The sequence below is a fragment of the Hyaena hyaena genome, unplaced genomic scaffold (assembly GCF_003009895.1).
Source record: "Hyaena hyaena isolate Hyena2069 unplaced genomic scaffold, ASM300989v1 scaffold_278, whole genome shotgun sequence".
NCBI classification, from domain to species: domain Eukaryota; kingdom Metazoa; phylum Chordata; class Mammalia; order Carnivora; family Hyaenidae; genus Hyaena; species Hyaena hyaena.
In genome coordinates this window covers 412,794-439,695 of record NW_024080911.1, presented here as the reverse complement: position 1 = coordinate 439,695, position 26,902 = coordinate 412,794, and positions in this window count along the sequence as shown.

Sequence of the window (26,902 nt, the reverse complement as noted above, 5' to 3'; positions counted from 1 at the left end):
TTTTGAGAGAGACAGAGTGCGAGCAGGGGAGGGGCAGAGGGAGAGGGAGACAGAATCCGAAGCAGGCTCCAGGCTCTGAGCCATCAGCACAGAGCCCGACGCCGGCCCAAACTTGCGAACTGCGAGATCATGACCTGAGCCAAAGTCAGATGCTCAACCGATTGAGCCACTCAGGTGGCCCTTTCATTCTCTTTTTAAACATCATTTATTAACATCTCATTTTTAACACCAATTCTCAATTTTTTCCATACATAATCTTTTTTCCTAAAAAGAATTAACTCCTGTAGAAGGTTAGAGTGAGGGATTTTATGATCATGGATGACTTCCAAGAGAGCAAATTGAGTTGAAGGGCTGAGATCTTTGCCAGCCTCCAAGGAGTTTGTGTGCTATGATAATGGATGTAGAGTAAAGACAACTCTTTGAAGCACCTTGATAGTGAAACAAAGCAGAATTCCTCAATTTTCTCCAAGCACTGTAATGTTGGATATTTTTTCTAACATATGAAAGACCTGAGAATTTATAGGCGAGTTATTATAAAATGGATAAGAAGAGATGGAAAAGTGTAAAAAGGGAGAGAAATAATAGATGGAAGGTGTCCTTCAGGAGACAGAAGGAGATGGAATCAAAAGATGGTATGATTAGCTTCAAAAAGGCAGGAGAGATACTTTTCTCCCAGACATAAAAAAAGATGATCAAAGTCTACCTAAAGGTAAAGGAAGATATAGAGTGAATGCTATGGTTGTTGACAACTTTTTTGAGATGGAGAGAAGAGAAGAGAAGTTACCTGCCCCGGATAACTTCACATTTTTTAGAAAATGTAAAAGGACATGAGAGTGAGACAGAAGAAGATCTATATTGGATCACAGGGAAAATTTGAAAAAAGATCCTGCTGCACATGTTATTGGACACCAGAAAGTAGAGTCCTTAAAAGGTTCGGAATTAATTTAACCCATTGTGTTCAGCTCTTGGTGTCTAAGTATCTTTTTTTCACTAAGAGGAAATAGGGAGAGCAGCCTTGGAGAAATGACTGATTCCAAAGAAGGGCAAAGAGAATACAAGATAAACTGTATTGTCTTGTTGTGCTTCAGAATTTAAAGTGCTCAAAAAATGATGAGGATGAGCCAGATTGAAGTGGTTTCCAAAAAGCAAATTTGAGACAATTTGCGCATCAAAGTAAATAATGATGCTAATGTGTTATAATCCATTGAGTAAAATAAGAATACATGAAGCCATACTGATAACCAATGAATAAATAAATATTTGGGGAGAAGGTAAAGTAGAATGCCAGTTAGCCAGCTAATAAATGTGGACTAAGTGAAATAACAAAGCCATGTGCAATCACCATAGTAATCATGAAATCACACAGAAATCAACAATGGATGCTATGACTAGTCTGTGACAATTTCATGAGGAATATCATATTTACAAGGTCTTAAATTATCTCTCCATAAGTTATTTATTAATTACAGTAAAAGTGATAACTGAATGAAGACACATAACAGTCATCACTTTAACCATTAAATCAAACTTAAATTTACCCAAAATGAGACAAATCAACTGACATTCTGTGTCTCCCAGTGTGATGCACGAGAAGGACATATTATTACATCTGTGGCACTCCTAACTAAAAATGCATACTTTAAATCTAACCACTAGAAAGCATTAGACACACCAAGCTGAGGGATAACCTACAGTATAACTAGTCTGTACTCTTAAAAAATGTTAATATGATGAAAAACAAAGAAAGGATAAGAAATGCTTCCAGATTAATGGAAAGTAAAGAGACATGACAAGTAAATTAAATGGATTATCTTGCATTGAATCCCTATTCAGAAAAAAAAATAGAGTTGTGGTAAAAAACCATTGGAAAAATTTGAACATTGGTTGTAAATAAGAGTATTTAATAATATTTAATTTCTTACCTTTTATAACTTTACTACGATTGCATAGGATAATGCTTTTGTTCCTAGGAAATTCATATTGAAATTTTCAGGAGTAAAGGCTTGATGAGTGCAATTTGCTCTCAAGTGGTTTAGAGGAAAAAAATTATATGCTTAATAGAGAGAAGAAAATGATGAATCAAATGTGGCAAAATATTAATAATATGTGAATCAGGAAGAAGTGAATATGAAAGCTAATACTATTTTTGAAACTTGTCTTTAATGTATGAAGCGATTTCAAAGCAAAAAGTGAGAAAATAATGAAATTTACCACCAAACAAATAATTAATGAACAACTACTAGACACAGGACCTGTGGGAGATGTTGGCGAACCTGAACTGTCAGGTACAATTTCTGGTCTCAGGTGGTTCCCAGTTTATAACAGGAGACAGAGAGCCGGCAGTCAGGACACTGTGAAATCCATGCTACAAGAGGGACAGAAATGGAGTAGGCTTATAAACAATCCTTAAGCTGGAAAGTGAGGTCAAAAGGTAGATGATTCATTTTACTTATCTCTTCAAAGCTTCCGAAAGGCTTCTTATTGCCTACCAAAAAATCAAAACAACACAAAAATCCTCAAATATGTTAGCCCAATAGGTTTCATCTACTCTGCTGAGCCCAGTTGCATTCTCCTGGCTGTCCGGGGGTTGTTTGGAGGAATGTTCTGAGGCTATGTCACACACTGAGATGCAGGGAGACATATGCCACCGGAACCGCGGATTTAGAGCCACTGCCCCCATTAGTTTACTAGGACTGCCACAACGAAGTACTGCAAGCAGAGTGACTTACGCAATAGAAAGATATCATCTCACAGTCTGGAGGCTGCAGAGTGAGGTTATAAAGTCTGTAGGGTTGGTTCCTTTGAAGGCTATGAAGGAGAATCTGTCCCATCTCTTTCCCTTAGCTCTTGATAGTTTGCTGGAAATCTCTGGTGTTCAGATGCATCACCCTGATCTTTGCCCTCATCTTCACATGGTGCTCTCCCTATGTGTGTCCAAATTTCCTCTTTTTTATTAGACACACTCATACTGGATGAAGGCCCACCCTAAGGACCTCATCTTCACTTGATCATCTGCAAAGGTGATTTCCAAATACAGTCATATTCACAGGTACTGGGTGTTAAGATTTTAACACCTTTTGAGCAGACACAATTCAACTCATAACACTACCCCACTATGACATCCACAACTCTCAAAGAATTTCTCCCAAGCTATCTTTCCAATCTTATTTCATATTCCTTTCTATAAAAAAACAACAACAACAACTTAGTTTCAGACAAGCTGTTGTAAATGTCCCTGGAATACTTTGCCCCTAGATCTGATCATAGCTAGCATATTCTTCATCTTCCATCCACAGTTGGATTGTTGCCCACAGAGTTACTACCTAACATATGATGTTGCTTGATTTCCTTTGTGTATATATACCTTTATCTTGTTTATGTGTTTATTTACTTCTGGTCTACATCTTGCTACTAAAGTGTAAGCTACATGAAGGCAAGGATCCTGTCAGGGTGACTACCATAGCTTCAGTGCCAAGTTCAATGTTGAAACATAGTAGATGTTTAGTATATCTACAACTGTAATTCTAAGAACAAAGGCCATTTTATTTTATTTTTTAAAATGTTTTATTTATTTCTAGGAGATAGAGAGAGAGACAGCGTGAGCAGGGGAGGGTCAGAGAGAGGGAGTCACAGACTGAAACAGGCTCCAGGCTCTGAGCTGGCAGTCAGCACAGAGCCCGACGCGGGGCTCGAACCCCCGAACCGTGAGATCATGACCTAAGCAAAAGTCGGACACTTAACCGACTAAGCCACCCAGGCGCCCCAAAGGCCATTTTAAATCCATTATCATATCCTGTCTTATTGTAACGAGTCCTGGTTCATTGAACCAAAGTAGGCATTCTAGGTTTTAAATAAGTATATAAATTAGAGCAACCTAAATGACAATAAAAACAGATTTATCAGAACAAACAAAATGTCCAACAATAGAGATTGCTGGAAAGCAAACTAAGTGAGCATCTTTCCATGGCTACTAATAGCAAAGAGAAGAAAAACTCAGCTGGAAGTAAATCAGAAATGTGAAGACAATAAAACATAAAAAAACAACAACAAAATCTGTAACATGGAAAAATACTTAAAAGCACATAAAAGCTTAAAAATCTACTTTGTACTATTTGCCAGCATTGGGGAAAAAAGAATGACAGAAAATATGTAACTTTGGATCAATTTGATGTTGTTTTGTTGTTTTCCAGCTTGCTTCAGTACAAATTGCTTTTGTTCTAAGTGCATTCAGCCTCAGTGTTTTTGTGCTTTTTTTTTTGGCTGTATACCAAGGGCATACAAAAGCCACTCATTAAATCATTAAATGATAGTAATTGCTACTATTATTATTACTGGTCTTGATAATACATAATACAAGAGATGTGGGGGGTGGGGGGGAAGCTCATCATTTTAAAGCTAAGAAAATGAATGTTCCAAAGCCTTAAGTGACTGGTCCGAGGTTAGAGGGAGCTAGAATGAGAGTTCAGAGAACTCTTTCTTTCCCTGGTCCACACTGTCTCTTAGATCTTGTTTATCCAGTCACGATCTGAAGCCAAACTCTTTGGGGACAGAGTGCCTAGGGTCCCGTTTCACCTGCCTTTCTCAGACTCACACTGCCAAGCTGTAAGGTTAAGCAGTGTGACTCAGCTGCCTGCTGTACTGGCAGTTGACAGTCACATGGCCAATCCCTCACAGGCAGGAATGTCACCGTTCCCGGTTTAGTCACCTGTGTGCAGACGTAGCGAGAGGGCCCCAAAGGTAAAATTGCAGTCACACTGACATAATTACTCAGCTGTTCCATCCATGCACTGTATAGCAAAAGACAGTGGGACACCGAAAAACAGACCTGATGTGACACAGAAAAACAGGCATTGGAGGAAAATGCATCTTAACGATGACAAAAAAAAAAGAAGAAGAGAGAGAAAATGTGTCTTGAGTTTGACTTTGAAAGTGTTCATTAAAAGCCTAGATAAAAAGTGGTCATATGACCATAAAAGGTGGTCATATATATATTGGAATGTATTTTAGTAATAGTGTGTTTATGTAAATAATAGAAAGTCTCTGTCTCTAAGTTCCTTGAGGAGGAAGCTAAGCTACCTTCTAGGGAAAAGTGGAAATGCACAAACCATGATACCCATGGTTGAATATAAGCTGCATAGACAATAACATATTTATCATCCCTTCCCTGCCATTCATTTGCATCTTGCCTTTTGCCTTCTTTTGCATAGTGGTAAGCGATGTATCACTTACACACTTGAAACAGAAATATATACTTTTTTAATATGCAAGTCTAATGGTTCCATTTGACAAAAGAAATCCTAGTGATCTATAGTGTCTCTTAAATTGATCCAACATGTTGTGGTGTTCGGGCCGAGCTACTTCCTGCTAATAATTTCTTAACAGAAAATGGAAAGACAATAGCATTAGTAAATCAAACCAAACGTGTGATTAATGTCACTTGAATACCAGGCATTTGTTTCAACCCACCAGCCTGATTCTGTTGCAGCCTGGCCAGAGGAAGGGGTCATGTCATTTGTATGCGATGGCAAGATACGTTATACAAAACACCCTAAATTATCAACCGCTGCGAGCAAACTGGTCACTGGAATATAATGTTCATACATCAGAGGGAAACTCCAGAGAGGACATACCTTGATTTCTCATTTGAGAAGGCACATTGCCTTACAATACTTGCCTTTCCCCAAATCCAGTCATGGCTTGGCTTCTCTTCAGGTGTTTCAAGGCTGAACCATCATGGCAAACAGGCAGTGACCTCTTGTTTAAAATCTCTATATTTTCTGCATCTTTCTCAATACTCCAAGCACTTCTCTTTTTTTTTAACTTTAGGTCTTAATTTCTTTCTTTTTTTTTCAGTATAACTTATTGTCAAGTTGACTAACACAGTATATACCATGGGTCCTTGCTTTTGGGGGTAGATTCCCATGATTCGTTGCTTACATACAATACCCAGTGCTCATCCTAACAAAAGCCCTCCTCAATGGGCATCACCCAATTTCTCCCCTCCCCCACCCTTTCCCCATCAACCCTGAGTTTGTTCTCTATATTTAAGAGTCTCTTATGGTTTGCCTCCCTCCTTCTCTGTTTACAACTATTTTTTCCCCTTTCTGTTCCCTCAAGGTCCTCTGTTAAGTTTCTCAAGTTCCATGTCGGAGTAAAAACATATGGTATCGGTCTTTCTCTGACTGACTTATTTCACTTCCATATTACCACTTCTATGGGATTCAGGGTTTTGGAGCTGCCCTTAATTCTAAACTATAGCTTAAAATTGCACTAGATCTAGTCTTTTCTCATGTGTGCCTGCTATTTCAGTTGGAATGTTGCACTTCTTTGCAGTTTTCAGCTCTGACTTCTAGCGGCAGGGATGCGTCTGAATTTCCACAGTGGCATCTGGCTGCTACTTGGTCTATGGAGCACTCTTCCATGAATGACACATCCACACTACCAAGAATGACATAAGAAATCCAGATTCTGTTTCCAAAGTTCTATGGCAGGAGGCCCTCCAATCCTTCATGGGGATCCCTGTCTCAGACTCTCATTCAGAAAGCCTAGATTTTGGAGGGAAATTACCTACCTATGTGGAACAAGATATACATACATATTCATTCATTCACCACATGTATTTGTGGATATGAAAAATGTACAAATGTGTTTTAGTGGACAGTGCAAAGAATTTATTTAATGATAATTCTTGGCTTATGATGCATTATTGTCTGTCATGTGTGACCCTCTCAATTTATTTATTTAGTAATTTTAACCAGATATTAGGAAGAGAAATAACATTCATGACCCTATCACCCAATTCCTTACATCTACTGATTTGCTTCTACCCAATCCCATTCCCATGCCCCATAAGGTAATGACTACTGAAATTTTGTATTTCTTTCCTTTATTTAAATATTTTATTTCAACAAGATACTGTTTAGTTTCAGTTGTTTTTGTGCTTTTTAATAAGAGTGCTGTGTCATATTCTAGACAGTGCTTTTTTTTTTCATTTGGAATTAAGCTTCTGAGATTTATTTATCCAGTTGCCTATACAGTTAATTCTATTATTTGCAGTAGTTACATTCTATAAAGTCACTATGAATACTGAAATAGCTAATTTTGAACTATTGTTCCTATAAGAAATACAGAGTTAAGTTTCTGTGAGTTTCTGGTCGCAACATTTTTGTGAACTTTGTTTTGTATGTTCTCCTCATTACATACATTTTATTTAACATATATTATTATTCACTAATATTGTTCTCACAGCCAACAACACTATAGCTTATGCTTGGTTGAAGCCTATCTAACAAATGTACATATTTTCTCCACAAGGCATATTACAGTTTTCTTGCACTTATGAACACTAGCCAGCACTTTAGCACTGCTCTTGGCAGTCATTTTCAATAGCAAAATCATCAACAAAATACAGAAAATTGAGAAAAGTATAGCACTAAACAGTTTGTGATACTTGTTTGCAGTATAATAGCTGAAACAAGAAGGTAGAATATCAAAGCACTAGGCAATAATTGTTTTGCTACTCTGCCTATATCCATAAATGACCACAAAAGTACTATGAGTACTGCTTTTGGAGTTACAAGTACATTTTAGTGAGTAGGAAATTTGTAACCAGTTAATCAGTGAATAATGAGGATTGGCAATGGTATTACTTCATTCATTTTTACTGCTGTATAAGATTCCATTGTATAAATATACCCCTTTTTTAAATTTGAGAGAGAGACAAAAAAATTAACAATAGAACTCCCCTATGACCCAGCAAGAGCACTGATAGGAATTTACCCAAGGTATACAGGAGTGCTGATGCATAGGGGCACATGTACCCCAATGTTCATAGCAGCACTTTCAACAATAGCCAAATCATGGAAAGAGCCTAACTTTCCATCAACTGATGAATGGATCAAGAAGATGTGGTTTATCTATACAATGGAATACTACATGGCAATGAGAAAGAATGAAATCTGGCCATTTGTAGCAATGTGGATGGAACTCGAGGGTGTTATGCTGAGAAAATAACTCAGGCAGAGGAGAACAGATACCATATGTGTTCACTTATAAGTGGAACAGGAGAAACTTAACAGAGGACCATAGGGGATAAGAAGGAGGAAAAAATAGTTGGGGAGAGGGCGGGAGGCAAACCATGAGAGACTCTTGAATACTGAGAACAAACAGGACTGATGGAGGTGGGGGGAAGCGGAAAGGGGGTGAAGAGCATGGAGGAGGGCAGTTGTTAGGATGAACACTGGGTGTTGTATGGAAACCGACTTGACAATAAACTATAAAAGAAAATAAACAAATAAATTTGAGAGAGAGAGAGAGAGAGCATGAATGGAGGGAGGGATAGAGGAGAGAGAGGGAGAAACAGAGAGGGAAAGAGATACCTTAGGCAGCTCCACTCTCAGCACAGAGCCCAATGCAGGGCTCCCTTCATACCATGACCCTGTGATCATGACTGGAGCCAAAATCAAGAGTCAGATACTCAACCAACTGAGCCAAACAGGCTCCCCTATGCCCCACTTTTAAAATTACTCTTCTATTAATGAATATTTGATATATTTACTTGGAAGCTTTTTATAATAAGTTTTGATTTTTTTTTTATCACTCACAAGTTGATCATACTACTGAAATGATTGTGTAGAGGAAAATGCTATTTTCATATAAATATAATATCCTACAGTTATAGTGACATGATGCCAACTTCTGTCAACTACCGATGTAATCCTTTGTTATATGTATTTAACACTTGACTTTGTAACAGAAGTAGAGGCTCATTGGATGCAGAGAAATTTTATTATCAGTGTTACAGACAGACAAATGTGTATTCTATGCTAAAAGTACATGTGTGCACTGTGATGGACCCTGAAAACACAAAGATAAGGAGATGATCATTGTCTTCTCTGAGTTCCAAGTCTAGAGACAACATTAGCACGTGACATAAAATTATAAATACTACCAAAGAAGTATGAACACAACAATAAAAACATCATGGAGGAAATGCTGACCTTTGCACCAAACTGTCAGAAAGAGCTTCCCATAGGAGATGGGGATGATGTTGCTATTTGACACATAACAATACCTAAACTAGGGTCCTTTTTGGCACTTTCCAGTTAAATTTTGCGAATTCCCTAGGCCTCATTACTACATGGTTTTGAAATACAAGGTCACCAGGCTTCGCCTTTGTATATGGCCATGCAGGCCTCTCTGTTGACAAGAAATAAAGGCTTTGGATGCTATGAGCTGGTATTAGCTGCTGTGGATTTTGATGAAATATAATTTATGCTCCCCTATATGCCCTTAATCTTTGGTTACATGTGTATTGTATTTGTGCTACCTGAACTTACTAGTATCAAATAGGATTGGCCACACTTGTTTGTTCAAGTATAGGTAGTTCCTCTTCATAGTCACAGAGACCTCATTGGTAGAAGGCAATGTTTCTCAACATGTAGTTCATAAATCAGCAATAGTACTGTTGCCTGGGCCCTTGTTGAAAGTATTCCTCACCCTCTACCCAGACCCACTGAGTTAGAACCTCTTGGAGTAGGGTCCTGCAGTATGTGATTAAAGAAGATTTCCAGGTGAAACGTGCTTGGATGGCTCAGTTATCTGAGGGTTCAACTCTTGATTTTGCCTCAGGTCATGATCCCAGGATTGTGGGATCAGTCTCTGCATTAGGTTCTGCACTGAACCTGGAGCCTACTTAAGATTTTCTCTCTGTCTCCCCCTCTGTCCATCTCCTCTGCTCTCTCTCTCTAAATTCTTTTTTTTTTTTGAAAAGAAGCTTTCCAGGTGATTCAATGCATGCTAAAGTTTGAAAACTAATGCTAGAAGGAAATCTTTATTGATTTAACCTGTTCCAAGTACCAGGTTTTTGTCAGGGCTGTGAATTGATCAAAGGCTGTTTTTTTTTTTAGTTCTATCTTAATTAAGGAGTTAGGGTAAGAATTAGGAGAGTAAGTGATGAGAAGACTATTAGTTGTAAATCACAAGCAGTAGGGCACAAATGCATTACACAGGTTGTAACTGAGAAAGCACTTAGACAGATGAAGAAATATGCCGTTGTAGCCAAACCCAGATGTCTGTACCTGGAAGCAGCACTTACACCTGTTTCTTTAGGCACACCCAGTGGATTTAGAGATCCACAGTACAAGTGTTTTTGCCCATTCTACACGAAATATGGCTCACCCATCAGCAATATTGGCAACATCTGGGAACTTTAAGAACTAAAGAATCTTGGAGTTCCATCCCAGACTCGTTGAATGGGATCTGCTTTTCAACAAAATTCCCAGGTGACCAATGTGCACATAAAGCAGTGAGAGTCAGTTGTCCAATCTCTTGCACATAGTACATCGGATCTATTGCTTCTTAATTTTGAGTGGATGAAAGAATAAATACAACCTGCCATAAGTCATTCAGCCTTTAGGGATTAAGCAGAAATGCACTTAATAGGAATAAGTACTTGTCTAGAACCCACTAGGTACCAACCCTAATTAAGACATGTTACATACACTGATTCATTGAAGCATTAAAACACCTTATGAAGTAAGTACTGTTAGTATTCACATTTTACAACAAGTGGTTAAGTCAGTTGTATAAGAACATTCAGTAAATAAGGGACAGATTTAGGATCTAAATTTTTACCAATTTGTCTTCTGATTCTATATTCCCAAGACTCTTTCCCCTGATTCTCAAATGAGCAAAGAGATAATGCACTTGATTAGACTCAGGAGTTATGTTGGTTCTATAGAACACCATAAGCCGACTTATGGAAAATGAGGCAGGTTATGAGTGTAACTAGAAACTTTATTCCACAGAACTCATGATTTCTTTTAAAGAACTTTCACTAGAGAATCAGTCTGGCTTCTTGGGTCTCCCAAGCTCCCAAATGGGTAAATCTGGGAAAAAGAGCTGGGCCTGATATGGAGCAGCTATTCCTAGGCTCTCTTGGGATCTCCCTGTCTCTCGGGAAATCTGGTTTCTTTCAAATAAATGTAGACGGGCATTTGAGTGGCTCAGTCAGTTGAGCATTCAGCTTCACCTCAGGTCATGATCTTATGGGTTGTGAGTTCCAGTCCCACATCAGGCTCACAGCTGTCAACATAGAGCCCACTTCAGATTCTCTGTCTCTCCTCTGCTTGTGCTCTCTCTATCAAAAATAAATAAACCCTTAAAAAATAAATTTAGAGAAAAGGATCTACCTCTATTTTGCGAGGTCCATGGTTTTTAGCCCTACTTAGTACAAAGGGTTAAATTCTGTAATCTTAGGAGACCTGCATTGCTGTATATCTGTATTTAGCTATACCCTTCAATCCCCCATCACTGACCATTAACACAGATAATTTGGTCTATATTTCTTCATCTCATATAGTCAATGTCTCAGTATATTCTGGAATCAAGCAGGGATTCTTTTTCCTTCCCCAAATCATTAAGGTATATACACCAATGGGAACAAGACTACCTGTTCAGAATTCTCCTAGCAAAACCATTCAGTCACCATAACAGCCACAAGTGAAATCTGATTAAATTGTTACCTTATAATGAGGAACCCAGATTTCTATGAAAATGTAGACGCTCTTTCCTCTGCTTTGACATTTGAAAAAGTCCTGCCTCCCCTTTGAAATAAGGTCATCTCTCCGGAGGTCCCCTGTGCCATGAAGCTTTCCCTAGTTCTCTCCAGGGTCCATGACCCTGACTGACACCTTTATTTTAATATTCACTCCCAGGCCAAGAAGCCTAGAGGACAGGAGACACTCACTCTTCATTGAAAACAACTAGCAGTTATGGATGGACACAAAGGAGCCATGTGATAGATGCTCATTCAGTGGATAAAGGGATGAATAACTTAGACTTGCAAGGTGAACATTTGAAATTAAATGTGGGTTAGTGCAATCTTTGTACACAGGAAAAAAAGTTGTCATAGAGTTTCATGAAAAAAATACCTGCTGTGTGTTGGTTAAAAGCTCAACATCAAATTGAAATATAATTGTGTAATTTTAGAATTCATACAGAAATTATAGTAATTTACAGCCTAGAATTTTGGAATAGTATCAAACTGATAAATCTAAGGCCTTTGACCCAATAAGCACACTCATAGAAGAGAGAATATATGGTCATAATAATGACAATTCAATATAGTCTTGCACTGAAGCTTAGTGTAGGTCTTCAGGAAACTTGCTGAAAAGTCCAGGTAGCACGTGCCCTGCTAGTGGCTCTGTGGGAAAGTGCACCACTGATGCCCTTGGAAAAGGAATTGCTCACGTGAGAATTTGAAACATTTTCTATGGCCTCCACTCCTCCGGATCTCCTTTTCCTTGAACTTGCACAATCAATGAAGGAAGGGTTGGTTAAGCAAATCCCTGTCCAGATTATCACAAATTTCATATTGGTAGAGTCTGAATTAATGTTTGTTTTTTTTTTTTTTTTACACTATTGTGTTCCATTTCAGCTCTTCCAGATAAAATGCACTGTGGAGAATTTGGAGGCAGTCCAGAAGACAACAACTAAAATGATTAAAGGTTGGACTAATATCCCCTCTGAGAAAAGGCTAAAAGAACAGAGTTTATTTAGCCTGGAGAAAGGAAGGCTGAATAAGGAATTAATAATAGTTCTCAAGTATATGAAGAAGTGTGTGAGTGACAAGAAGCAGATTCCTTTACTTCTAATGAGTCCAGAACAAGACAAAAGTGACGTGAGACAGAGGGGAGAACTGTATGTTATCCTTAGAAAGCCTTCCTGGCTGTCCAAGACACACTGGAACCTCTGGGGACTGCTCCAATGGATGGTTTATGAAAAACCTAAACATTTACCTTCTATGGGTTCATGTGAAGTCCCTCTTGGATGCAGATGGGTGAGACTAAACGTCCCCACGGCGTGCCTTCTAATCAGGCGATTCCACTTGATAAAAGATCATCTGGTTGGGAGCGCCTGGGTGGCTTAGTTGGTTAAGCGTCCGACTTTCACTTAGGTCATGATCTCACGGTTCGTGGGTTCGAGCCCCGCGTCGGGCTCTGTGCTGACTGCCAGCTCAGAGCCTGGAGCCTGTTTCAGTCTGTGACTCCCTCTCTCTCTGACCCTCCCCTGCTCATGCTGTCTCTCTCTCTATCTCCTAGAAATAAATAAAAATATTTAAAAAAAAAAGATCATCTGGTTGAATTGATTAGAAAGTTAAAATTGCACTCCTGGATCAGTGAATTCATACTGCAGGAGAGGACCTTTTGAGTCTGAGTGGCCAGTGTGAATTTCATCCAGTTGGCAGTGACCCAAAGTTATACCCCACTGCCAGTGTAGCCAGGACGCACTGCACTATCCAGAGTAATGAGTCTTGTTGGCATTGCACTGAGAGTGTCCTATCTTACCTTTGAATAAAAGTGTTTCAGGGCTGTATGAACGGCTGAAGTGCAGCATCTTTAGATTTACCTCAGGTATAAAGGTGGCGAAGCTTCTACAACAAAGTGTTGCAGTGCCAGAGAAAACAAGGCTAAGTTTTAACCTCCAAGGACTACACAGGCTCCAAAACAGACACAATAAAATCAGAATAGGGATTCCTAGAATATAAATGCTTAGAGATAAATGTGAGGGGCTTGCCGTCTCCATATTGTCATCTGAAAGACAAAGATACTCACAAACTGAGGACCCCAAAGAGTTACTCCAGAAAACATACAGTGAAAAGTCTTCCTGAGAAATTCAAGAACTCTCCCAGACCAGAAATCAAGGTGACATTCTCGACTCCTTCCTTTCTCTCCACACCTTCCTCCCAAATCCATGACCAATTATGTATGCATCCAGCACTATCTTCTTTATTCTGTAATATACATAGCCCGTCTTTGTGTTCTCTGCCACTCCCTGATCCATCTTCTTTTTGAGTATCAAGTGGACCTTTGAAGTAACTTCCTTACCAGTCTGCATGGTTTTTCCAGCCTTCAAATCACTTTACACACAACAGCCAGAATTCCTAAACTGTAGATTTAATCATATCACTCATTTGCTTGAGGATCCCTGGTTGATTCTACTGAATTCCAAAATAAAGTTTGGACTCCATTGCAGTAAGATATGAAAGATTTTCAGAGTCTTACTAGTGCCCAATTTTTAAAGTCATATTCATATTGCCTATCCAAAAGTCATTCTCTCTCTCTCTCTCTCTCTTTGCTGTGACTAAATAATTTTCCATTCCTTAAATGAATCATGGTTTTTCAAACCTGTATGCCTTAACTCACATAACTGCATCTGCTGGAATTTCCTCTTGGTTTTAATTCCTCCTTCTCACTTCAAACATCACATGGATAATTTGTTTTCATATTTCAGTTAAAACATTATTTTGAACAGGAGGAATTCCTAATTCCCTCAGGGTTATTCCAATGCTAACACTATGTATATCTGTGTTCTCCTGGCATATTTTAGTGGAATTTCTGTTTTTTTAGCCACTCAGGATCCACACCCCGTTTGTCTGATTTTCCTTCCCCTGGGATGTGCGTTCTTGAGGGCTTTGCCCTCCAGGGTGCCCTGCTATCCTCTATCCAACTGTTGAGTGAAGATGAAGGAAAGCCACTTGAGCTCACTCTCTTGGAAACTGAGACCTTGAGTGGAGAGACACAGGATGGAGAATGGTTCGTGCTGATTATCACCAGCCCTGGCAGCCTGACAAATCCATCAATTGGTCTCTGACTTTTATCATGGAGCCTTTCTGCTCCTGACTCCTTGGAAGCCTTAGTTATTCATATTTCCCTTCAGTACTATGAACAACTCCATAGCCTTCAAATAAATTTCTTTAAAAAAATTTTTTTAATATTTATTTATTTTTGCAAGAAAGAAACAGAACATGAGCAGAAAGGGCAGAGAGAGAGGGAGACACAGAATCTGAAATAGGTTCCAGGCTCTGAGCTGTCAGCACAGATCCCAATGCAGGACTTGAACTCACAGACTGCAAGATCATGACCTGAGTCATGTTGGAAGTTGGACGCTTAACCAACTGAGCCATGTAGGCACCCTTCAAATAAGTTTCATTTGAAGTTAAAAATTAGCTAGATTTGATTTCTATTGATTACAAAAAAAATTCTAACAGATAAATTCTTCTAGGACTCATCTCTTATTTATTTGATTCAAATTATAGGCTGTTTTCTCTTAAAGAGAAAAAAGCAGGCATTGAACACCTGTTTATATTCATCATCCAGTATAGTGCCTGCCTTATAATAGGTGCTCACAAATAATTAAATCAATGGTTTATTTTATGGAATGAACATGGGCAAGGAGCAGTAGTTAATACTCAGCCTGGAAGAAGATTACCCATGTCTCTGTTCTGGTTTACGGTATTTGTCAATGACTGCAATGAAGACGTGGATGGCATACATATCACATTTGCAACAGGCATTAACTGGGAATGAACAGATCACATCCCAAAAAGATGTAAGTGGGCTAAAAGGATATTGTATTTTTAACAACTTTATTGAGATATAATTCACAGACCATAAAGTTCATCCCTTTAAAGTATAGAATTCATAGGGTTTTAGCATAATCACAGAGCTGAGAAACCATCACCAAAATCCTATTTGAGAACATCTCCATCACTCTAAAACAAGACTTCATACTCATTAACAATCCCTTTCATTCCCCACTCTCCTCACCAACTGGAAGCAATCACTAATTTAAAGCCTGACTTTATAAATATGCCTTCTTCTGGACATCTCCTATAAATAAAATCATATATAACTTTTTACAAATGTATTTATTTATTTTGAGGTAGAAATAGTGTGAATGGGGGAGGGACAGAGAAAGAGGGAGAGAGAGAATCCCAGGCAGTTTTCACACTGTCAGCCCAACACAGGGCTCAAACCCACGAAGCCATGAGATCATAACCTGAGCTGAAACTGAGAGTTGAACACTTAACTGACTGAGCCACTCAGGTGCCCCCATATGCACTATTTTTGACTGGCCTTTTTCACTCAATATAATGTTCTCACCTATGTTGTAGCATATATTTATACTTCATTTCTTCCTATTGCAGAATAATATTCCATCTTCCTAACATACCACATTTTATATAGTCATTCATCAGTTGATGGACATGTTGGTTGTTTCATGTTCTATTGGTTATAAATAATGTTGCTATGAACATTCATGTACAAGTCTTTTGTGGATATGTTTTTCTTTTTCTTCAGTGTATATTAAGTGAAATTGTGGATTCATATGGTAACTCTATATTTAAATTCATGAAAAACTACCAAACTTCCAAAGTGGTTGGACTATTTTACATTCCCACCAACAATGTTTAAAAGTTCCAGTTGCTCCACATCTTTGTCAACACGTGTTATTACCTATATTTTCATTGAAGCCATGCTTGAATGTGTAAAGTGGGAAGCCATTATGGTTTTTATTTGTATTTCCCTAAAGACAAATGATATTGTATGTCTTCTCCTGTGCTTATTGGCCATTTGTATATCTTTTTTGGAGAAATACCTATTCCAATCTTTCACCCATTTTGGAATTAGTTTGCCCTTTTATTATTAAATTGTAAGACTATTTTATATACTTTTAATAAAGGTCTCTTATTGGAAATATGATTTGCAAATATTTTTCATCTATTCTGTGAGATGTCGCCTCAATTTCTTGGTGCTATCTGAGCACAAATATTTTTAAATTTACCAATGTATCTATTATTTTTTATTTTTTTAATTTTTATTTTTTCTCTTGTTACTTGCACTCCTGGTGCCTTGTTTAAGAAACCATTGTTTAACCCAGGGTTATAAAGATTTATATTTATATTTCCTATGTGAGTTTTATAGTACTGGCTCTTACATTTAGATCTATGATCTATTTTGATTTAACTTTTATGTATGCTGTGAGGTAGGCGTTCAGCTATGTTCTTTTGTGTGTAAATATCTGGTTTCTCCATACCATTTGATGAAAACACTATTCTTTCACCCAAGAATTGTCTTGGTACCTTTTCCAAAATTCAACTGATCAAATGGATCTGGCTGTATGTCTATCTGTACTCCAGTACTGCACTGTTTTGATTATTACTTTGTTAATATGTTTGAAATTGAGAGGTCTGAGTCCTTCAACTTTGCTCTTTTTCAAGAGTGTTTCAGCTCTTCTAGATCCCTTGTACTTCCACATGAATTTTAAGATCAGGTTATAAACTTATGTAAACATTAACAGCTGCAATTTGGATGAGTAATATTTCATGTTATAAAATATAATTAGTTTAAATACCTAAAAGCATCATTAATGGGTGAAGACTGGGGCGATTTAAGGTCTTTGTCAATCCTAGGATACCAGGGTTCTGAAAATTAGCCATGTTAAATGAGAATAAAATATCTATTAACACAAATGGCAAAAAATGATAACAATAAATTAATTTAATTAAGTTAAGATATCAATTTCCTTTATTCCTTTGCTAGCACCAAGATGCAGAGCCATCTCCTTATTTGCCTGTGGTTAATTATTGTTACCACCATCAAACATTAATATTTACAACCATTGATGATAGAGTTTTTGACTCACTATTATGATTATAGCTAATTTGAATAATCATAACAACTTTTATTTCTACTAGAGCAACAAGAAAGTTTTCCAGTTCTTAGAGGCCACTTATGATGTTCTATTTGCCTTTATAGAATTGGCATCTAGCATCTAGCACTAGTTGACCTCATATGTGTAAAAAGATTGGTTTATAACAGGCCCAAATGATATTCCTTTGATTGTTTCCCCTGCAGGTTATTACAATGCCTCTAAACTTTTTCTTAAGACCCCTTCTCAGTTCTTCACTGAGCTTTTCTGAAAAGTCCCAGAAAATGTTTCACAGATGGCCATGAGGGCTGTCTTCTTGGCTATTATTTATCATCTGTTATTTTCTTATCCAACCTTAGAAGAGGTATCTGAGACTCTGATGCATAGAAGTGAGAAAAGTCTGCACAGCTTTCTTGGGACGGTTGTATCTCTGTAATCCATAACTCTATCCGATTCTCAAAGTTGCTATACTACATCCCACTGAGGTCTTCTGCTTCTCTAGGTCAGCAATTATTAAAATTTTAGGATTTTAATAATACTGCTACTAAGAGTGATTTATTGATTTTCATTTCTGTTAATTCTTTGTTTACATCTTTTAACTATTTTTTAAATCTGTTACTTCCCCCTATCTTTTCTCCTTGATTTGTACAAGTTCCTTTCTTTTCAATATTAATCTCATGCTGGCTTTTGATGTTACAAATCATTTTTCCCAGTTCATTATCTGTCATCAGCTTTATCAGTGGTTTCCTTCATTAAGCATAAATCCCATAATTTTTAAGCAGTCATAATTACCAATTTGTCTTCTTACGTTTTGCTTTTTCCATCTTGTTTAAGAAGTTCATCATCACTCCCAATGTCAAAGATTTCTTCTATTTTTGATCTAAAAGCTTTCTAAATTTATGGTTCACATTTTACGTGCTAACCCCTCTGTAGGATGGGAAGGGGGCTCTCTTTATATGGTGTAAGAAAAAGATCAAAGTTACTTGGGGTGCTTAGGTGGCTCAGTCCGTTAAGCTTCTGACTTTGGCTCAGTCATGATCTCACAGTTTCCGGGTTCAATCCCTGCATCAGGCTCTGTGCTGACAGCTGGGAGCTTGTAGACTGCTTCGGAGTCTGTGTCTCCCTCTCTCTGTTCCTCTCCCATTTGTGCTCTGTCTCTGTGTCTCTCAAAAATAAATAAATGTTTAAAAAAATTTAAAGTTTCTTCCTTCCCTCCCCTAAATGGAGCCAGTTCTCCTTTCTCCATGATTTAAATCAAAGTACAGTATAGAAATAGGACTTCTTTTAAGCTCTTTTCTCTTTTACCTGTTTGTTGCATCTTATATTTGTATTAAGTTGTTCATAATCTTTTTTTCTTTTCTATTCTTTTAAAACTATGGCTTTGTAATATATCTTTTCTGAAGGAGTTCTCTTTTATTGCTTTTCTTTTTAAAACTCTCTTTTTTTAAAATTTCAACTTTGTCAAAATAATATGTTCATTTTTTTTAGTATTATATCAAATCAATTGAAATTTAGAAACTATTTGCCTCTTTATAAATTAAAGTCCATCACCTAGGAGCATGCTGCAATCTTCCTATTAGTTTTAGACTTTCTTTCAGGTCAATTAACAGAATTTAAAGCTTTCTTTGTAAAAGTATTTTGCATTTTTGTCAGATTATTTCCTAAATACTTTATATATGGTCTTTATTGTTACTTGAATGCTATATATTTTATATATTTTCCTGATAAATATTGTTAGTTAAGAGGGAGCACAATGGATTTTTATAAATTGATCATGTACCAAGAAATTAACAGACTACTCAGGTAAGTCTAGTATTTTATCTTAGGAGTATGTTTGCTTTTCTATACAGATCACTATCCTACCTAAATCCTAATTGTATTTGTACTGTTCTAATCTTTACATTTCTTATTTCTTCTTTTTCTCATAGCATGAGTTAGGAAATCCAGTACCATGTTAAACAAGAGTGGTTATAAAAGACATCATTATCTTATTCATAAACCTAAAGGAATGTGGCTCAAGTTTTTCCATTAAATAAGAACTTGTAGTTTTTAATTATATGGCTTTTATTAAGTTGGGGAAGTTTCATTCTAGCAGTGACTTTTCTGGGTCTATGTCAAAAATAGACATTGAATTTAGTAAATGAATTTTTTGTACCTATTAAAATAGTTGTATGATTAGTTCTTTATGTGGTAAAAAGATAAAATGAATCTATAAATGCCTTATTTTGTATTCTACTTATCCAATTTAGAAATCAATATTATACTAGCCTCATAAAAACATCGGTATCTTTCTCTCTCTCTCTTTTTTTTTTTTTTAGTTTTCTGAGAAGTTTTTTTTATAAGATAGGAAGCATCTATCCCTTGAAAATCTGGGAGAACTCAGCTATGAAGCTATTTGGACTGAGGCATCTTGGAGAAAAGCCTGAAATTACCATTTCAATTTCTCTAATGGCTATTGGTCTATTCAGGTTTTTATTCTTCTTCCTATTCTGGCTTTCTACACGTTGGTACAAATTTCTCTCTTTTCTCTAGGTTTTCAAATGTATTAGTGTAAACCTGTTATAATAAATTTTTATTATTTTCAACGTTATCATATGTATACATATTTATTTATTAAATGTTTTTCATTCAATATTCTATTGACTTGTGTATTTTCTCCTCGATCATTCTTGCCAGAGATATCTTTGTCATACAGATTCTTAACACACACACACACACACACATTTTTTGTATTTTGTATTTTTAAAAATATTTTGTCCATACTGTAATATTTTAATTTATTAAATATTTATTGACTACCTATAATATTCTAGGCATTGTTATAGGCACACTGACATAGTAATGAGTAAAGGAGAATAAATCCCTCATCTTCATGGAGGCTACATGCCTGTGTGCTATTCTCTAGACCCAACTAAGATTACAATAGACTACCCTCTTGCTTCATTGGTTTTCTTTTGTTTGTTTTTCAAACTTTAACTTTGGATGCATATTACTTTCTCTGTTAGAAATGAACTTACATTGTCATTCAGTGATAACTATAGTATGTTTTAATTTTTTTTATGATTTCCTCTTTATATATATTCTATTTTTAGTCTATTCTATTTTAATTGTGACTAGCTTATAAATATCCACTAATACATCATTTTAAACTTATTAATAACTATATCTTCTCCCTTACAGTTTCCTTGCTTCTTTAGACAATAAACTTGAATGAACTCTTTACTCATCGTTAATGTCATGTATGTATAAATATAAAACCTCCTCTAGGATTTGTCTTCTTATCTGAGTATTTCCTACAGAAATATTCTCAAAGAGAGATATGTGGGGTAAATCTTATGGGGGCAGAAAATGGTTTTATTTGTTTATGTATATTAAAACAATCTCTTAGTTTATTAAAAAAATTAACTTTGATGAGTTTTTTTAACACTTTGAAAACATTGCCCCATTATGTTTTCCTTGTACTGCTGTTGAGAAGATTAATGTTCAATGATTCACTTCTTATGTATGTGTAGGAAGTTTTAACACATTATTTTTGCCATTTTTTAAAAAAAATTCTTAGCATTCACTGTGAATTATCTACATGTGGGTTTCTCTTATCTAGTTTGGCATTCTGTAATCTCTTTTCAGTTGAGGTCTTTAATTATTCTCTAACCCTTGTAAATTGTTAGCCCTTGCTTCCTAAAATGTGCATTCTCCTCCATTTATGACCTTTTTTATCTAAGAATCATATAAAGAATCATATAAAAAAATTTAAAAAGTTAATACTATGTTCCATGTCCTCCAACTCTTACATTTTTTTATGTTTATCTCTCTATTCCTTCCTGTTGTCGTAACATCACAAAACCATATTATAAATCAGCAGTCCCTTTTGCCTGGGTAAGTTTTGCCTTTTATCCTTTATATTGAATTTTTACTTTTAATTGATATTTGTATTCCTTGCATATGGATGACACCACTTTTAAGTTATATTTATATTCCTTGTTTATAGATGACACTGTGGTTTCCTCCACCCTGGTCTGCCATTTTCTCCTTCCACCAGTTCAAACTGCTTTCTCTCTCCCCAAGGTGTTCACAGTTTAAAGTTGCCTTTGCTTTTGTATATTTGATTGTTTCTCTCTCTTATATGTGGTCATACCAGAGTGAGCCTCAAGGAAGGAAAACATACTATACTAATTCATGATAATGTAGGGAACTAAACAGCAAGGTTATTCTTTTGTATCAAGAGTAGAAAGCAGGAGGGAGCTGGGAATTCTGAAAGGGTATTCCCCTGGCAAGCCTGGGTCTTTTCCAAGAATATCCAACCATCACGTCTTCCTGGGACTCGCCAGTACATTGACCACGTCTGAAGAGATTGAAGTCCTGGGGAGAGTGACATAAAAATCAAGAGACAGGGAAATGAATTCCAACAACAAACAACATTTTGACTGAGAAACCATTATCACCTTCCAGTAATCGATATTCTTATTTTATACCTACAAAGACAGTGATTGAAAGATAAAAAGAAAATATTCTCTGCTCTCACCTAGGCAATCACCCTGGAGGGTTGCAGGAGGCACATAGATTGATTCTTAGCAACTGGAAACCTTCAGAATTTGCTCTCTTCTTTCTTCTATTTGCCCTTATTGTAAACACATACATACAACACACACACACACAGCACAGCACATATCAATCCACAAACATATCTTTATTTCTCCCTGAATTCCACATTACTTGAGAATTGGTTACCTGTGAAAAGACGTTGCTACTGATCTAGCATTATTTCCCTGCATTTTCTGCCACCCATTGTGAAGAGTAGTTCTTTGCCATGTATTCCAGAGGAATCTATAGTAAGCATAGATTAATATGTATAGTTACTGTGTATAATAAAATATTAAATAATATAAGTATTAACATATAACACTATACAATAATAAATTACCATAATATCTTCTATTATAATAACAATAATATTGGTAAAGAACAGAATTCAACTGAATAAATTAGAAGATCTAATAGGGTTTATTAAGAGATTCGTGAATAGGGCAGCATCCCTTGTAGCAAGTAGAAAGAAGCTCAGAGGAGCTGTATAAAATGGGAGGTTTATTATGCAGGACAAGGAAGTTATTTGGAAAATAAAGGAAAGAATAGTTTTAGGCAAGGTCATTTTCCCTTATAGGTAAATGAGGTTGCTCTTAATGGAGGACTTAATTTCAGTCTCCTCACCGTATATTCAAAGCCCCATCCAAATTCTTACGTTCTTTGAGGGGAATGGAAAGAACAAAGAGGAAATAAGCAGAGTTAACCCGTTAAGCCCAGCTCTCTGGTGACTCTTACAGTGTTTTGTTACATACTGCCCAAATGAAACATCCTTTCATCCTGTGTTGCTGGGGCAAGAGGAAAAGCAGAGTCTAAATGGTGAGTGAGGCCAAGTAGGTTGGTGTGCTGGATGCAGGGTCATATAGCTCTGATCTCTGTACAAGCCAGATACTTTATAAACATTATTTCATTCTACCTTCCTAACAACACAAATAGATATACGTTACTATGACTCTTTTACAGACGATGAGACTGAGCCTAATGAGGTTCAATACCATCCTGATTATAAACATAGTAATGGGGAGAGAGGATTGCTCCGGAACATGTCTAAACCTAAAGTTTGTCCTCCGTCCACTACTCCCCAAGAGCAGTGGAGAGAGGATTCCTGCCCCAGATTATGTATGAAGCTGTGCAAGGTTACCTGTGATACCTCTCACCTGTAATGTTTCTTTTCTAGATCTTATCTTCCTTTGTACTACTCAGTCCTCCTCCACATAAGTATCCAGTGCTCTTAATTTATCTGAGTTTTCATCAAGAAGAACTCTGCTAAACGAATTCTCACTTAGGTATTAGTCAAAAAGTTCTTTGTTGTTGTTTGTTTGTTCTTTGGATTTGTTTTTTTGCCTTACCTAGAGAGCCATAGATAAAGGATAAATTGTTTCTTTAATATTTGCTATTGTTCAGCCAAAGAAATGAATCTCTAAATGTAGAGCTTCAGTCTCTTGAACCCCAGCAGAAGCCATGTTAGTATCAAATTTACTACCATCCAAATAAAGCAAAATCTAGCCAATTATCAATGCCACCTGGTACATTTGGCACTAAAAAGCCTAATAACTGAAAACACACAGCCAGCAAGTCAGGTGGGTCTTTAAGGAACATTCCCTTGAGACAATCAAGGTAGAAATAAAGAATTCTCAAAAGTTTGGTGTGTGGATGTTTATCTTGCTAGATACCGTCAGTAGTTTTCTGTAGCCGCTTATTGAGCTGGCTAATGTTTAATTTGAGTAACCTTGTGGAAAGACCTGTTTAAGTGGCACTATCAAACAATAGCAGCAAGAAGAGAGATAAGAAGAAAGTATAAAAGGATTATTAAAGAAATGCTGGGGGTGGAATTTATCTCTCCAAACAAATCAGGGTGTTTGAGGCTTAATAGAAAAATCCTATAATAGGTGGACAGATAGGAAACTGTTATTTTCCAGAACACAGTGCATGTGAGTGGTCTTACTCTGATTTGGTGGCAGGGGACTGGGGAGAGGAGACTATGACTTTCAGATCATTATTTTTATAATACATTTTCTGAAAGCCTGACATTCCAAATCCTTTTTTCCCCCTTTTTAAACAAAGGTTGAAAATGGAGGGGAGGGAGCAGGGTTTGCGAATGCCTTCCCTAACTTTCCATCTGTAGCTTCGCTGTGCAGAAGAGAAATCTCTACAGATCCTTTTTGCAATCCTAATATGTTTCACAGCAGCATTTGAATAAGATTTGGCTTGTTGCATTAGAGTTGTTTTACTAACCAGCCAGAGTGTAAAAGAGACATCGGGAACAGAGAAACTAATACTAAGTAGAGGCTTATGGGCTGTGTTTGCCTTTCACTGTCTCTATTACCAGGCTAGACCAGGCTCAGCCCCTAGACTCTGAAGTTAGTAAAATTTCCAACATCTGTTGCTTGCATTTCTCTATCACAGAAGAGAATTAATTATGTGCACGTATTGATTTTTTATTTGTATAGTTGTTGAAGCAAAGAGGTTGAAGTAAAGGATCCAAGATTTTATTTGACCAATCGGCTTGTATTTGTTAAGAACTTAACAAGTAGAAATGGGGTGACTTTCTTCAGGTGCTTACTGAAGATGTCAACTGACAAGATATAGACAAAACAATCGGAATGGTGGAGTAAGATGTTATAGCCTCACTAGTGTCATGCCTTATTCGGTGTTAATTAGCACTGCAAAATTACTGTGCTTTATTTCCATAGAAATAAAGAGCTAGGACAAAGGTTTGAACGACTAGCTGTGCATCACAATTTCCTGTGAAGTTCTAAAAACTTAGATGGACCACTCTACTCTAGCTGAAATAAACCAGAATCTCTCTGGGAAAGTGTTATGGACTGCATATTTGTATCCCTTCAAAATGCATATATCGAAGCCCTAACTCCCAATGTGATGGTATTTGGAGGTGGAGCCTTTGGAGGTTAATTAGGGTCAAATGAGAGTGAGGACCTCATGGTGGGGATAAGGTCCTTATAAGAAAGGACACCAGAGAGCTTGCTCTTCTTCTCCATGCTCCCATAGGAAAAGGCCATGTGGCCTCAGCAAGAAGATGGACTTCTGCAACTCGAAAGGACAGTTCTCATCAGAACCTGACTATGGTGGCAAGTGATGTTAGACTTCATCTTCAGGACTGTGAGGAAATAACTCAGTCTATGGCCTTTTGTTATGGCAGCCTGAGCAGACCCAAACAATGAGTCTTGGAATTTGCAATCAGTTGAGTTCCTGGTGTTTCCATCTCTACTTAAAAATTATTTTTTTTTAACATTTTCATTTATTTCTAGGAGAGAGAGAGAGAGACAGCGTGAACAAGGGAGGGTCAGAGAGAGAGGGAGACACAGACTCCGAAATAGGCTCCAGGCTCTGAGCTGGCAGTCAGCACAGAGCCCGATGCGGGGCTCGAACCCACGAACCGCGAGATCATGACCTAAGCGAAAGTCGGACGCTTAACCGACTAAGCCACCCAGGCGCCCCTACTTAAAAATTCTTTGTGGGGTGGTAATTCATATTCTTTTAACTTTTTTCCTCAATGTGTTATTGCTCTTCAACCACTCTGCTGTAATCTACTACATCTGTGGGGGAAATAATCCAGGAAAAAAATAAACAATCATGTTGTGGATTGGATTGTGTCCCACCAAAAAAAAAAAAAAAAAAAAAAAGAGGTGACCTTATTTGAAAATGCAGTCTTTATAGAGCTAATGAAGATAAGATGAGGTCATTAGGGTAGGCCTTGAACTAACATGACTTATATCGTACTTTTTTAAGTTTCTAACATGTGTCATTGTATACCAGGATTCAAAATCCTGTAATATTTAGACCAGTTGTTCTCAAAATTTAGTGTGCACCAAAATTGCACGAAGGGTTTGCTAAAACAGATTTCTGGGCTCAGCCTCAGAGTTTCTGAATCAATAGAAATGGGATGAGGCCTGAGAATTTGCATTTCTAATAAGCTATTAGTTGATGCTAATGATGCTAGTTTGGGGACAGAGAAGAAAATTGGCTAACAAAAGAGCTCTTTTAATAACCGAAAGGAGATGAAAGGTGGAGCAGTTGGCAGAGGAAAGAACTAAGGGGTAAACACAGCAGGGGTGGCAACAGAGGTATATAGGGTTGTTACCAAAACCATGTAAAACAAGGCAGCGTGATTAAAGGTTTTCTAAAACAGGGAAGAAATACATCTTTAGGAGGATCACAGGTTTAGTAGTTTAGGTATTTTTTATATAATTGGCCATGTTTTTCCCAAACACACAAATCTGGAATAACTAGACTACTTGAGGTGGGCTTAGAATGGTAAATCAATAAGAAAATTCCAGCCAAAGTGAAAGAATGAATCACATGCGCAAAGTCCTGCAACTGAAAAATAGAGCACACATTCAAATTGAATGAAGGGGGGTACCTGGGTGGCTCAGGCTATAGAGCTTCGGACTTCAGCTCAAGTCAAGATCTCATGGTTTGTGCGTTTGAGCACTGCGTCAGGCTCTGTGCTGATTCTGTATCTCCGTCTCTCTCTGCCCCTTCCTCTGTCTCTCTGTCTCTCCCCACTCTCTCTCAAACATAGATAAACATTTAAAAAAATTGAAATTGAAAGAAGGGCAGAGTGGCTGAAATATGGGAAGGGTGGCAGTTTATCTCTGTAACCTTAGATGCTAGAAAGCACTTCTTAAATGGGACTACAGATTGAAGGCTGGGCGGGCACCCTAGGAGGTATCTGTTAAAGCAGTTAACTCTGTTTGAATGTTTCACAGGTAAAAGAAACCCCTAACTCCCTACAAGCTTCTTCATATTTGTACTAAGCACAAAAGTGAAGATATTAGATGGAATTTCTAATGAACTTGATGCTATC